Source organism: Micromys minutus, assembly GCF_963924665.1.
Source record: "Micromys minutus genome assembly, chromosome: 11".
In the NCBI taxonomy this organism is placed as follows: Eukaryota; Metazoa; Chordata; class Mammalia; order Rodentia; family Muridae; genus Micromys; species Micromys minutus.
In genome coordinates, this window is record NC_137980.1 from 19,566,031 (window position 1) to 19,580,472 (window position 14,442).

The following is a 14,442-nucleotide window of genomic DNA, read 5'->3' on the forward strand; positions in this document are numbered from 1 at the left end:
CCTTGTCTGCAATCTTTCGGGACCAAGTCCAGAAAGATAACCTTGCTCTTTCAGTTCAAACGACTGTAAGTGCTTAGGGCTGCTGCTGAGGCTGCAGCCACAGCCCTGTCCTCGAGACCACGCATGCCCGGGCTTGTGGACTGAGGCTCCGCCCCTTTAAATTTCAAGACTTGCACAGAATGTTCAAACTGAGAGGGTCTTAGAAACCATCAGCCTCATCCTTTCTGTTTTGCTGGATGAAGACCAGAAAAGGTTGATATTTGCCCAAGGTCACACAGATTGGAGGTTATGAAGAGGCCCATGTCCTGCCTTAGATTCCCAGCCAAGGGCAGTTTGCCCTGGGTCATACATCTTACCACCTTTCCAGATGGAAAGCCTGCTAAAGTCAGGCATGCAGGAGGGCGCTGGGGACCAAACCCAAGGTCTCACATGCTCAGCACGTGTTTGATCTGCCACTAAGCTCCACCTCTTTTTACATGCTTCATTGTCTTTTATCATCAACACAATAACCATCCATTTCTGACTCCTACCCCACAGCTGGCTTCACCAACAGCCAATGCGGTGGGTTACTGCTATCCTCCATTTACGCTTAACCAGGACTGGTATTGAACAGAGGGTCTCGTGCATGCTCGGCAAAGTACTCTACTACCGTGGATTAGGTCCTGCCCTTGGCATTTCCATTTCAAAGATGAAAAAAACCTCAAGTAGGGAGAGTCACATAGCCAGGACAAAGCCAGGTCTGTCACTCACTGTGGCTTCAAAGTCCATACTTGAAAACATCTTATTAAAGTTAATGGAATATGAACTCTTTTAAATTATAAAATAAAGGGAAAGAGTAGGCATAAATGCCAAAGGCTTGATCGCCAGTGTTGTACAATGAATTTAAAAGCTAACTCTTTTTAAAGAATTTGATCTATCTCATGGGCTGACGAGATGGTTCAGTGGATAAGGGCACTTGCTGCCAGACCCAGTGACCTAAATTCAGTTCTAAGAACTCACATAGTAAAAGGAAAGAGCTGACTGCTCAAAGCTGCCCACTGACCCCCACACGTGTGCATCAACACAAAATTAAATACATAAACAAACAAGCAAATAAAAAATTTAAACTCTACATTTTTCTTGTGTGTTTCATTTGTGCATTTCTAAGCTTGGGCTCAGATGTGGAGTTCAGAAGACAACTTTCAGGAATTGGTTCTCTCTTTGCACCATATGGATTCTGAGGACCAAGCTCAGATTTTCTGGCTCAGGAGCAAAGCCCCTTTAACCCTCTGAGCCACCCTGCCAGCCCTTGATTGGCTATTTGTTAAGGAAACCTCTGGATCCATGTTTGGTAGGACTACGGAAAGCATGTCACCTGCATTTCAAATACATATTTTTCTCGTGGTCAGTAGTCATAGGAAGCCAGCACCTCGGCAGAGGTAGGATGTGACTCACCTGAGGGTTTGGAACGGTCACTTCCGAGCAAGCTTCAGTTACTGCCTGCTGCCTGCTTCAGTGGCCCGTCCCCTCCCGTCCACCGCCAACACACATACAAGCACCTCTGCTCTTCAAAGAATGTCGCTTTTACATTAGCTTTCTACCAAAATTAAATTTCAAATTATTAATAACTGAAACAAGAGGCGGAACCTCTAAAGATCAACAAAATATATTTTTGATGAACATATTCAAAACAGACATCACTGGAATAAATAACCAACATTCGATTATATTTTTTTTCACTTTCCCTTTTATTAAAGAAATGATGTCAAATCTCATTATCTTGTTTACCCAGGAGAAGAAATCCAGGAGCAATAACGGCTCAAATAAGCAAATTACAACTGTATCTAAGATCAAATTTCTGGGGGAAATGGGAGTGTGTTAAGATGTATTGCTGAACACAGGCTCATTTCCCCGGCCAGATGCCTCGATTGTGGTGCGGGCAAAAATCCATTCTGAAAGCAGGACCAGTCTTCAAGACACAAAAGCCATAGAAGAGTCGCTCTGGGCCTAAAGTCAGCACCCTCCCCTTGGGGATTAAAGCCAAGAGCAGCACCAAGCACACAGCAAACCCTCCAACCTGTTGAACGAATGAAAACTGGAGAAAGTTTTCACAGAATGAGAGGCACACTGTGGAAATGTTCAAAGTGTCCGAGTAACAATCCTTCAAGTTGAGGATTGCTTCAATACCGTTCTAACAGCAACGGTCCCAGGACTAGATGAAATAACCATTTGTAATCTGTTCCAGGCAAAAGCCTCTCCTGAACTGCACCTGGTAAGCAGGAGATTCATACCTAAGCCTTTGGGGTGGGATGATGTTCCCAGTACAACTGTAACATGGCAAAGTTCCAGGGCTACTTTATCCCACTGAGAGTAACACAAGCATAACCTCAATGAAACCAAACCTACACAGACCAGAGCTGCCCTATCCGCCAGGTACATCAGCGTATAATAAAATTACAGCCCCCTGAGACTGTGAGAGAAATGTAGGCTCTACTCTGCTCCCCCCTAACCATTCACCAGCAAAGAAGGGGTTTCCAACATTTACATTATGAATCTTTTTTCTTAGGAGTCAAGACTTGATCACAAACTTCGGCAGAACCTAGTTAAGAGCCTAAGTACTGATTTTATATAAGACACTTAATCTTAAAGAAATAATATAATCACCACTTAGGGTTTTTTTTTCCCTCTTCTCACATGGCATACAAAGGAAAGAGAGCCACATGTATCAAAGCACATATGAAATTCCTGTCCAGCGGAAGTCTTAGTCACAATAGTTTCTTATGAGAACACATAAGAAAACATTTTAGAATGGTCCAAAATACTCTCATTTAATAACACACACACACACACACAAACACACATGCACGCATGGCGAAACCATATTAGGGCTAATGAAATTTCACAGAACCTTTATCACCCACTCTGGTTTCCTTGTGTACTTTTAAGCTTTTCTTCACTGCTTAGAGGCAGACGGTACTTCAGAGGAAAGTCCCTCCAACACACCTGTTAGGAGAAATTGCTCCACATTGGCCTGGCTGTGTAGCCCTGATAAGGGAGAAAACAGACAAAAACAGGGCAAACACTGATTCCCTCCAGTGTCATGTCACATTAACTGGGACACACCCCAGAGTCCCATACCTCACAACTAGTTCTGTGCCTCAGTTTCCCTAACCACTAAGTATCAAGTATGATACCATCCAAGTTCTGTAATCAAAAGTTATTCCATATAATCGCTATAAAGTCTGCATCGGAATATTACATTGAAATGCTGTCATACTCCAACCTCGGCAAAAGGCTTCCACCATGTTCTCTACCTTCGAACACCCCAAAAGAGTTAGGGAGAGTATTCAACGAGATTAGGAAAACACCTATTTGTTTTAACATTCATATAAAAACCCAAAACAGAGGTATGGAAACCTTCCCAGGTAAGGGTATCGGAGCTTGAATTATCGTGTCCAAAGTAGCTTGCACAGAGCCCAACTAGGGCAAGCCTTTGATTTTGTTTGTACCGTGAGAATAGGGTTTCGTTTACTGATAGCTCTAGGGCCTAGGAACATAAGAGAGCAGAGAACAGAGAAGCCCTGAGTCTGTTCTTTATAACTGTATTTCTTGACTTGGTGCAGAATCAAGAGCTCGATCACCACAACTTGGAGTGTATAGAGACTGGCACTCGAACAGGGGTCAGAGAGTCAGATGTGGCAAACACAGATGTTACCCTTCCCCTGGGCCCACCCTGCTGCAACCGCTAGGCAGGCTCTGCGGGCTCCTAAAGTAGTCTCCCTTAGAAACCTAACTGGTGTTTGGGAAGCCAGAGCTGGGTTTCCTGGGTGGTCTGAACACCCAGTGTTCACAGAGCTAACAGCAAGGGAGAATGCCTTCTCCACCTGTGACCCCTACCGCCCACAACCGGGTATTCCAGAGAAAACTCATGAATAAACTCCCACCCAATCCTAAAAGCCCCTCCTCCCAAAAAAAGATAACCATAAATGCTTTTGTAAACTCAACAAACGTTTCCACAAGAAATAAATGTCCTAAACTTGACACTGACCAGCAGTCTGGGGTACACCCCCGCCCCTCCCCCTCCGCTAAGCACCTAGGTGAAGCTGGCCAGAAGCACAGATGGGAAGAGGGGACCCTCCGGCTGCATGCCTTTGATTTCCACGCTTGCTACTAGCTTTGGTTGTGCTCCGTCACCCTCCGCCCCCTCCCACCCCGCGTGCCCGAGAGGGTGAGGGGTGGCCGCTGCCTCCCGTGTGCGCTTCACAGCTGCTGCCTCCGACCCCGCAAGCGCCACTCACTTGTTGCCAATCCCCCGGGTACCAGGAGGCGGCGCCCATTCCTCCGACTGCTCGGCCCGCAGAGTGCAACCTTTCCCCACCTCTGCGGACCCCTGCGTCCTCGGGGACCCTAGAGAAACTTTGTCCCCTGAGAAATCAGGTGGGCAAACTTCGCCCGGAGCTGCGGGGAGACAAGACGGATGGTTCCCGCAATCAACCTTTACCTGGAGCTGCGGCTCGGAAGCGCCCGGAGCCCAGGCCAGGCGCTGTCCCCACGACCTGCCGAGGGCGACCAGCCGGCCAGCGTCGCCCGGAGCGGGGAAGCCGGTCCCCAGCTGCCCACGCCCCTCCACCCCGCTGGCCGCGCCGAGGGGAGGAGCCGCCGCTCCCCCCACCCCACCCCCGCTCTCCCCGCCGCGCCCACAGCTGGGACCACCCCCGCACCCCCCCACACCAGGTTCCCGCCTGCCCACCTCCGGCCAGCCGGGCTCGTCGCCGCCTCATCACATGGCCGCGCCCGCCACCGACTCCAGGAGGAAACCTGAAGCTGCTGCGGCTCCGCCGCCCCCTCCCTCCGCGGGGCGGCGGCCGGTCGCCTCGGCTTTCCTCCCGCGGCGGGCACAGAGCGGGATCTGCTGGGCCAGGGCAGGGTTGCACCCTAGCGGTGGCGGCGCCCGCTCGCCTTGGGGGCCTCCACGCCCTAGTGGCGCCGGAGGAAGGAGCTGGCCTGTCGGCTCCTAAAGGGAGCAGTGCCAGGCCCGAGGGAGGCTCGGGTTGTCCTCAGCTCAAAGCCACCACACCCGGGATAGAATAGTGCCCGGGTCTGTTACAATAGGAAGTTCTATTTTAAAAGCAACAGACTCCCTCTTAATTCGTGAGGGTGACGGAGGTTCCCCTGCCCCAGAGCTTTGCAGGTTCAAATACCCTATGCGTTGATGCAAACAGGTGCCTAAAAGGCATCAAAATATGTTTGTTTATTTGATTTTGAGAAAGCCATAGCCACTTTTACAATGCCTAATGATGTGAAGGCACCCCGTTGATCTTGCAGCACCTAGATCATTAGTGACCTTAGTCAACCCTGAGTGAAAAGTCTCACCATTGTACAACTCACTATAAAATATGCTTAAGATGATCATTGCATCTTTAAAGAGAAAATTAGGTATCTACTTTTCTAAATTACTGTTAATATTAGCTTTATTTTTCTCAAGAAGATTGACCCGCTACATGGACAGGAGAGAGTTTGTTGGCCCTTCCCTAACCATTGCTGCCAGATGCCCTGGGCCACCCACCTAACACACCTGTTTAAGCAGAACCGGAAAAAGGACAGGATGACAAAAAAGATGTCATGGTCTGAGGTCTTTAGCCCTGTCTTAGGGCAAACGCTGCCCTGCCTTCTTTATAGAGGTCCCGACATTGAACTTGTACCATTGATACTTGGACTCATATCCACTGATCTCACACCACAGAGCCTTAGGTCCCAAAGAAGAGCCTTCTCCACCAAAGAACCACGAGGTCCCGGAGATTAAATTAATTGATTAATTAATTAATTAAAGCAATCATACTCTTTTTGAACATCAATATTTTCAATGTGAAAAGGTCAACTAGAGATTGGCTGAAGTCAACACACCACACAAAAGCAGTCTCCAAGCTGGTTAGTGGGAAAGTTCAGAAAGGCCAAAGTCGAACCCTCTGTTGCTCTTGCCTCTTACTTCACATTTTCCCCCGTTGATTCTTCATAGATAGCTTGAAAAAGGCAAGGAATTGTGGGAAGAAAAAAAAAGGTATTGTAAGAGGGGCCCCAGGCTCTTCCCCACTACAAAGAAGCAGGGGACAGGGACTGTAGCTAATGCTCTCAGCATGATTGTAGAGGACATGTAATCCCACTGGCTACGGTTTTATTGCTCTCTCTCTCTCTCTCTCTCTCTCTCTCTCTCTCTCTCTCTCTCTCTCTCTCTCTGGCCCTGAGTGTAATCAATATTTAAATAAGTACTTGGCTTTCAAGTTCTCTAGGTTCAAACTCTAAGACGCATGCTCTGGCAACCTTGAGAGAAACTGGTCCCCGCCTGAGGCAGAAAGCTAGCCCTGTGTAAATAACAGTTTGTATCTGCTTGATTTCGATTCTGCAGATACAGGTCGCTCAGGACACACTAGGACTGAGCTGGGCTTGGGACTGTGTGTGTGTCTAGAATTCCAGCTATCCTATCCTCAGACCACAGGCCAGAAACATCCATCCAGGAACAAGCAGGTGGGAAATTCCACTGGCGTCGGCCCAGATTTCCCATGAGTCCTCCGGAGTATCCCAGTTTGTCTGGCAGCCCAACCTCCATTCAGCCTTGGCTTCATTCTGCACAAACTCCTCCATAAGCCCCTTCTCCAGTCTTCTGCTTTCTCCCACCCTCTGACCTTTGTCTTATCACATCTGCCTATGCGTGTTGTCATACAAAGCACTATTAAAATCCTCACTCTGTCTTCAATTTGCCCTCTCAAGGACAAAGACCGTTGCTTCCCTGGTGATCCCTAGTCCGGGCCTGGGGCACCTGGGGAATATTGAATGTTAGTTACCTTTTCAAATCAGCAATACAGTATGGGAAATGTCCATCGCAATCTGCAAGCGTCCGTGGATTAGAATTAGTTCCAGCCCCATTACCACCTAATACTTCCCTATACTTTATTTCCTTTGCTAATAATTCTGAGAATGTGAATAAATCAGTCTGGGAATAGGCCATAAGTGACCTTAAATGGAATAGCCTTCAATGACCAACCAATACACAGTTCTTAGCAAGTTTCATTGTCTTAAATGAGAGCTTGTAATGGGAAGGTGGCCAGTTTGTCAGGGAACGGAGCAAACCCCGGAATTAGAAAAAAAGGATGACCTTGGGCACGTCCAATGCCTCTAAACCTTCCTTTCTTTACCTGTAAACTGTAACTAGTGTCTACAGTCACTGTGAAAAGGAAAGGCCTGACAGGGAGGGCAGCATAGAATGGCAAGGGCTCAGGAAATAGTGCTTAGCAATATTTCAGAGTACAGAACGTTAGAACACTCCTTTTCTTAAAAATACTTATTTAGTTTCTAAATGGTGCCGTAGAGGGGCTGGGGGCTCTGTACTTGTGGATGCAGTACCTGCAGAAGTCAGAAGAGGGCTGCATATCCCCGGGAGCTGCAGTTACAAGTGGTTGTGAGCCAACTGGTGTGGATTCTGGAAACCAAACTCCGCTTCTTCTGCAAGAGCAGTGCTCGCTCCTAATCGTAGTCACCTTTCTGGTGCCTTCTTGAAAGTCAGACTCCGAGCAAGAAACTGGTTCTGAGTTGTACACATTTCCTCCGTCTGAAGTTAGGGAATACAGAGAGAAGAGGCTATCCTAGTTAGGTCCAAAGCACAGGGAGGAAAACACAGTTCATTTGGTCTTAGGCTTCCAAATTACTGTTCATCACTGAAGGAGGGGAGGAAAGGAATTCAAGCAGGGCTGGAACCTGGAGGCTTGAGCTGATGCAGAGACCACAGAGGAGTGCTGCTTACTGGCTTGCTCTTCATTTTTTTGCTCAGCCTGTTCTCTGGTAGAACCCACAAGGGCACCACTCACAATAGGAAGGAGCCAACCTCCACCAAACACCAATTAAGAAAACGCTCTACAGGCTTGCCTACAGCCCCCTCTTCTAAAGGTATTCTTTCTCAATTGAGTCTCTCTCCTCTCTTATGACTAGCTTGTATCAAGTTGGCATAAGACTTGCCGGAAGAGAAGCCATTCTAACTTGTTTCTATTGCTGTAACCAAACACCATAACCAAAAGAGGGAAGTAGAGAAGAAGCAGGGTTTTTGGCTTACGTTTCCTGACCACAGTCCATCGATTCAAATCAAGGCAGGACCTTGGAGGCAGGAACCATACAACTCAAGACTGCCTGCCCAGGAGCAGCACTGGGCACGGTAGGCCACATCAATGACTATAACCAAGAAAATGGTCCCGTACATTTGCCTACAGGCCCATTTGATGGAAGCATTTTTCTCAGTTGAGATTTCCTTTTTCCAGATGACTCTAGCTTGTGTCAAGTTGAAAACACAAAGCAAAACTAACAAGAACCAGTGAAACACTGTCTGAACAAAATATAATTACCTTCAGCTAATCCCTAGAGACCTAAAACTCTAATGTTGAAAATGTGTTGTACCTCTATTGCACACTCCGAAGTAACATTTTTTAAATGAACTTTTTATGTAATCATACATGTAATGGGTTTCATTATGGTGTGTGTGTGTGTGTGTGTGTGTGTGTGTGTTTTCACTGTAGTTCTCTCTTCTGGTTGGAGGTAAAAAGCCTTGACCCCACGACCTCACACTAGACCAGAATCTTCAGGAATGGAGCCCAGATTTGTAATTTCCCTGGGGGATTCCAAAGTCTAGACCAAGTTGAAATCAATTAGAAGAAAGGAACAGAATTTGTCACCAGTACAGAAGGACAAGAACCAACCTTCGGTGACGCAAGGGTGGCGCAGCCCTTCCGAGTTTCCCAGTGTTGAACAGACTGGTCAGAACAGCAGCACATGCTCATGATTCCTGCTGGGATCTGCCAAAAGGCACATTTGTGTTTAATATCAGCTGAAGGTTGCAATACTGCAGTTCTGACAAGCTTCAAAGGGTGCCCACCTGCCTGGTCTCCGGATCAACCTGCAGCTCCAATATACCAGGGATTCAAACCCGGGGGGTAGGTCATGTCTATAATTCCAGCACTTGGGAGATTGGGGCAGGAGCTCAAGACAGCCTGCAGTACATATTGAGTCCCAGGCCTAGACCAGAGAGCGGGGGAGAGAGGGAGAGAGAGATTCTGCCTTTAAAAAAAACCCACACTAGGCAGTGGTGGCACATGCCTTTAATGACATCCACTTGGGAGGCATAGGCAGGCAGATCTCTGTAAGTTCAAGGCCAGCCTGGTCTACAGATCAAGTTCCAGGACAGCCAGGGCTGTTGCTCAGAGAAATCCTGTCTTGAAAAACAAAACAAAACAAAAGCCCACTCTTGAAAGGCGGAGGCACCAGTCTAGGTGATATTAACCACCTGCCTTCCATACCCGGATATGTTCTGGAATGTGTTTGAACAGAAACTGTCCACCAAAGAAGAGTTCTTAGTGGCTGTTAGAAAACGAGATCATCCCATAGTTCTATGTGTGTGTGCAGCTCCTTGCAGCTGGTCGTCCTAGCCTTCGAGACGTAGAGGAGGCTGTGAGCACACACAGGTAGGAGGGGTAGGCTGCCGAGTGCATTGGAGAAGAGGGATGTGTGAACCAGAAGTGTAAGACCAGCTGGGTCTACACAGCACAATCCTGTCTTGAAAAACAACAATCCAAAAAGCAAATGCGAAGCTCAAAGTAGATGTAAGAGACAGGCAGATAAAGTCTCAATATTGGTTATAAGAGAAGTCACCACTCTGGATTTCTTTTCAAGTAATAGTAACTTCTAACTATTCGCTGCATATGTTACAATCTGTGAATAAAAGAATAAACCATGTTCAGCCAATTTTAAGTACAAAATCTTTCTGACAGGGCAAAGTTCTATTAAACAAAACAGGTTTTATATCAAAGATGCTTTTCAAGGCACCCAAAGAGTTTTCATTTCTCTTGAACTTAAAGGACAGGACCCATGTAATATTAATATCTTTATCTCTAATAGTAAAGTGTGATTTTAATTTTTTTTATTTTAATTTTTTTTCCCAGAGCCGAAGTGCATTGTTCTCACAGAAATCTCAATGCAAGAAGTTCTCAAAGTCCATGTTTGTCCAGGTAGTTAGGGAAGCCTGAGAGCCTTCCTATAATGGCTGATATTTGCATATAGCTGTCTACATGAATGGCAGGAAGGTATTAGGGAAATTATACATACATCTCTTGAGTGGAACCAGCCCTATAAATATACAGAGTTTGACAGTTCCCATGCATGTGATTTGTGGAACACAGCCCATGAACAAAATACTGTTTACCTTCGGCTGATTCCTCAGGGCCTAAAACTCTACCATTAAATACTGGCTCCATCTCTAAGGCAATTTTTAAAGCAATTTAAAAATTAACCTTTTATGTAAGTATCTCAAGTAAATGGTTTTGTTATGGTGTGTGTGTGTTTTTGTGTGTCTGCGCACTTATACTTTGGTTTTTTTTTCCATTCCTTTCCCCACCTTCCTCCAGTATGTCTTTAGTGAGAACACTATAAACTTACCCTTTGTAAGATGGTGACTGGTGGTGCTGTCTGGACCCAATGTTGTTTCCCTAGTCTACAAGCTGAAATAAAGATGCACACAGATTAAAGGGGGCAAGGAAACTTTAATCAGAAGCAAAGCAATAGTTCCGCTCAAGTACGGGCTCCAAGAGCAGAGGCCAGCTGAGTGAAATTATGCAGGTCATTGCTTGGGGCTTTGTTTTGTGGGCTCTAGAAGGATGGGCTTGAATATTAGGGGCACGGAAGTGCAGATATCCATTTTGGCCAACAGATTTGATTATGCAAGATTGTTTTTCACTGAGTTCCTTTCCCACAGTGCACATCATGGCATGTGTATGCCATCATGAATAGAAATAACTTGGCAAATGGGTTCTGTTTCTTAAACGTTCACTCACAGGATGCTGTTGGCCTTACTGTGAATGTACCCAAATCCATCTAGATTGGACTATCCCCCTCTATCCCCCTACTCAGATTTGTCAGTGTATTTGAATAGAAACTATCTGCAAAAGAAGCACTCTTGGTAGCTGTTGGGAAAGAGACCTTCTGCTGTTGTGCGTGGGATGTGTGTGCAGCCCATTTTAAGTAAGGGCCCTGGGTGTCTGTGTGCATTGTTAGGGGAGGATGTGTGTACATGCAGGTTACAGTGCTAGGCTGCAAGGGACATTGCAGAAGAGGGATGTGTGTGTAGCCTAAGTTAAATGGAGTCCTAGGTGGCTAAGTTACCCCCTACACTTACTGTCCTCAACCTTTTAGACCAAATTATTGCATTCTTAAGGTCCAGAACATGTTGGAATATTCTCAAGAGATTCTTCTCGAAAGAAAGATAGAAAGAGAAAAAGAAAGAAGAGGTTGGGAAGAAGGAGGGATAAGAGGGAGGGAGGGAGAGAAGAGAGGAAGGGAAAGAGGGAGGGGAGGGAAGGAGAGGGAGAGGAGAGAGAAGGGGGGAAGGGGAGGGAAAGGAGGAAAGGGGAAGGAGGGGGAAGGAAGAGAGGGGAGGGAAGGGAGGGGCTGGGGAGGAAAGGGGACTGCAATTATACTGCATATTATGAGAAATCTTCTAAACGATTTTAATCAGTTCCTTGAAACTGAGACTTGGTCATTGGTAGCTAGAGCATTGCTTTTATGACTGTTAGTCAATATGATTACCTAAGCCGAAATTATTGCTTTCTTACCACTACCATAACCACCAACCATGTGTGATGATTTAAATGACAATTTTTATTTCTCTCTTTTTTTTAAGATTTATTTTATGTGTGTGAGTACACTGTCACTGTCCCCAGACACACCAGAAAAGGGCATCGGATTTCATTACAGATGGTTGTGAGCCACCATGTGGTTGCTGGGAATTGAACGCAGACCCTCTGGAAGAGCAGTCAGTGCTCTTAAGCACGGAGCCATCTCTCCAGACCCTAAATGTAAATTTTTAAAATAATGAAGCAGAAGTTGCAGCTCCACGATGCACCATCCCAGTGGGTAGCTAACAGTTGCTACTGAACAGCTGCTGAAGGAGCCTCCTCAAAGCCGCTTCAAACGGTTCTGATTAGAGAAGGGATCACCTTCCGTTGCTCTCTGAAATGGGTGGTTTGGCATGGAATCTAGGTTTATGCTTTCCTTCTGCAAGTCCGTTTGCACGTATCAGACACTCTGCTCTTTTCTCAGGTTCCCAAAAGGACTGCCTGGACGTTGCTGAGTAGACCAAGCTGGACTCAATAATTCTCCTGCCTCACCAGTGCTGGGATTACAAGCGTGTGCCACAGTGTGTGAGCCTCAAAACACCAACTTTGGTTGCGGCTCTCACCCCTCAAGAGGTCCAGATCTTCTTGACTGAAAAGCCTACAAATCCTAGCATTCATTGATCCACCTGAGGAACCGCTGAGGTTTAACAGAAGTTTATTACAGAACATTCAGAATATGATTGTTGATTACACGGGGTGTTTTGGGGGTGTGTGTGTGTGTGTGTGTGTGTGTGTGTGTGTTTTCCTAACAAAACAACTACCCGTAATTTTCAGTTATAGCCTACTTCTTAAACATTAAGCCAACTTAAAACTCCCTTTTTGATCCCCAGGGCAGAACTTCACGAGACAGTACAAATAGATCTTCCCAAATGCACACCACGTCTATGTATCTTCCCTCAGTCATCAGATGTTCTGGAGGGCTCCAGTGTGGGCGTAGCCGAGAACTACACGTACCCAGTGTTTTTCTAATTCCCTAACAGCTGTCCAACATTGACATGAACATGTTAAATCCCAGCCTAAAGCAACCTTTCATGCTTATATAATAAAAACCCTTTAAGAAGAGTTAATCGTTGAGACACTAACACCATTTTAATTAGGGTGGCACAAGTAGTCACTGATTATACCTGTGGGAAATGATGGGTGTGTAACTGTCACATGGGCTGTAATTACACTGAAGGCTTCTGGTGACTGGTGACATGACAGATGTGAGAATGGGGCCCTGATGCTCTGCACGTGATGTCATCTGAACACTGCTAAATGAGGGCATGGCTCTGGGCAGCTCGTACTCATCAGAGATGAACCAGGTCCTGTTTGCCTATTTACAAAGGGCGGGCAGAGGAAGAGATGGGAGAGGAAACTCCATAGACTAAATGAGAATGGATCTTACTCCCTCCCCCACAAAAAGTTACATAAAACATTTTCACCAAGCTCCTCAAACTTTACTTGCCTACATTTGATGCCTTCCGACCTAGAGTCTAAGATTAAATCAGTTCCCAGCTCTCAGAACTTTTGACTAGCCTTCCTTAACTACCCTGCAATTCCTCAAGCTAACTTAGAAGACCTAGAGGTAAAGGCAGTGCACCAAGCCTGTGTTCTTGGCAGTTACTGTTTTCCCCTCTGACATTTCTGCCCCTACTCACTTGGTGTAGCTTGGTCTCTGGCTCTCAAAGGGGTCAGGCAGGGCAGATAAGCTGCCAGAGACATTCATGTTCAGACTTCAACCCAGCTGAACCAACTTAACAATTTTATGTAACGTGCAGATGAAAACTGGACACCTGTAGCTATAAGCGCTCACATTTGGGGGGAGGGGAGGGAGGAAGGGAGAGTACAATAACCTAATGATATACTCCGGGAGTCTAGAAAAACATGAAGCCAATCCAAATGACAATAAGAAACAGATTTTTTTAAAGTCTTCTAATCAGCAAGTAGATTCATGAATTAAATAGGCAGTTCTCAAAAGAAAAGGGCAAGAGGCCCTTAAATATTTTTAAAGTGTCTGATCTCCTTAGACATCAGAAAGATGCAAATTAAAATTACTTCAAGAGTCTATCTTGCCCCAATCAGAATGGTTGATGTCAAGGAAACAAATACTAGTGAGGACTGGGAGAAAGAGAAACTGAGTCCCAGCTTCTCGGAGTGAAAACCAAGACATCGACTGTGGAATTCAGTAGTGTCATTTCTGAAAAGAAGGAGGAAGTGAAGGAGAGAGGAAGGAATGAAGGAAAGAAGAAGAGGAGGAAGAGGAAGAGGAAGAGGAAGAAGAACAAAGAAGAAGAAGAAGAATCTAAAATCAGAACTAGCCTACGACCCAGCTATATAACTCTTGGGAATAGATCCAGAGGCATCTAGGTCTTACTACCGAAGTGCCTGTACAGCCATGTTTGTGCCTTTATTATGTACAGTAGCTAGAAGGAGCCTAGGCTGTTCAACCAATAGTTGAACAGATAAAGAAAATATGACATATGGGTGACATGGAGCTACTGTAGAGAAGAAGGGGGTCAGGTGGAAGGAGAGGAGGACAAGAAAGGGAAGTAGGAAGGGAATCTTGGGGGGACCTATGGGCCAGTAGAGGGTGAAAAGAAGGAGGTAGGGGAGAAAGGACAAAGTGAGTTTGGAAATGTCATGATGAAACCCATTATTTTCTATGTTAACTTCAAAATTTAAAAAAGAGAGCTACAGCATTTAAAGTAACTCGTGAACAATAAAAACCAAGATGGTGTGTGAAAAAAAATTTCTAACTAGTATACTATAGAGTTAT